General features: G+C 35.9%; 1 protein-coding gene across 6 annotated transcripts in view; it reads right to left on the bottom strand.

Annotated features, from left to right (window-relative positions):
• Positions 1–489: 489 nt before the first annotated feature.
• The window catches only part of MEIS2 (Meis homeobox 2), a 175,460-nt gene continuing 175,161 nt past the window's right edge, over positions 490–788 (bottom strand). For all 6 annotated transcript variants that reach the window (XM_061463407.1, XM_061463405.1, XM_061463410.1 and 3 more), the window contains one exon: positions 490–788. This exon is cut by the window's right edge and continues 1,175 nt beyond it. The gene's annotated coding sequence lies outside the window, so the exon portion shown is untranslated.

Below are 788 nucleotides of genomic sequence, written 5' to 3'. Positions count from 1 at the left end.
CTCACACAGGTAAAGCTCTCATAAAACTCAAAGCTGCTTTTCTCCTCCTAAAACTTTTGAACCTACTCTTGCATTGCAGCCATTCTTCACCTCTGAGCTAAACAGCTGGGGATATGCTCTGCAGTGGTTAAGGGGGCACGTACGCATACACTTAACACCCACTGGCCTACTGGTCTGCTATCTGGGCCTTCACAACTCAGTCAGCCTTTATGTTATTAGCAGGTAGTACAGATATTAGAGATCTCTTTGAAACACAAGCTGGCGAGAGAATATTGTAAATTTTGTTTAGTCTGGCATAAATATCAATAATCAGCAGAAATAGATAACCTCAGACGTTCTTTCATTCAATTATTCTGTGAGTTCTGATGACAAGCTTGTTTCTGATTTTTCCAACCTTTCTTCTCCGTGCTGATAAGAAATTTGTTTGAGACATCTCTTCCAATAACTTCGGTCTCTCCTAAGCATGATTAAAAACACAAAAGCTTAACAAAAAATCAAAAATGAAATATTTATTACCGCATTTTGTGACTTAACACCTTTTTTTTTCTTTTTAAAACATAACGTCACAGTCCTCATACAAGTATTTTAATGTAAATTTTGACAAAGCTTAAAGGTAACAGCATTTTCTTCTAGTGAGGAACACGTGCTGAGAAAGGAAGAATTCATGGACATACAATACCAATTCCACAGCAGATCTGATACTAGCAAAAACATTCTTTTTTTTTTTTTTCAATTGAGGTAAACACATAGAATATCTAACATGAAACAATTAATAGACCGAACTCTGT

Source organism: Pezoporus flaviventris, unplaced genomic scaffold, assembly GCF_033815535.1.
Source record: "Pezoporus flaviventris isolate CSIRO_AGI_PZ_B2104156 unplaced genomic scaffold, CSIRO_AGI_Pfla_v1 ptg000036l, whole genome shotgun sequence".
Taxonomy (NCBI): Eukaryota; Metazoa; Chordata; class Aves; order Psittaciformes; family Psittacidae; genus Pezoporus; species Pezoporus flaviventris.
Note: the sequence above shows the minus strand (reverse complement) of the source record. Positions and strands in the feature narration are given on the sequence as shown.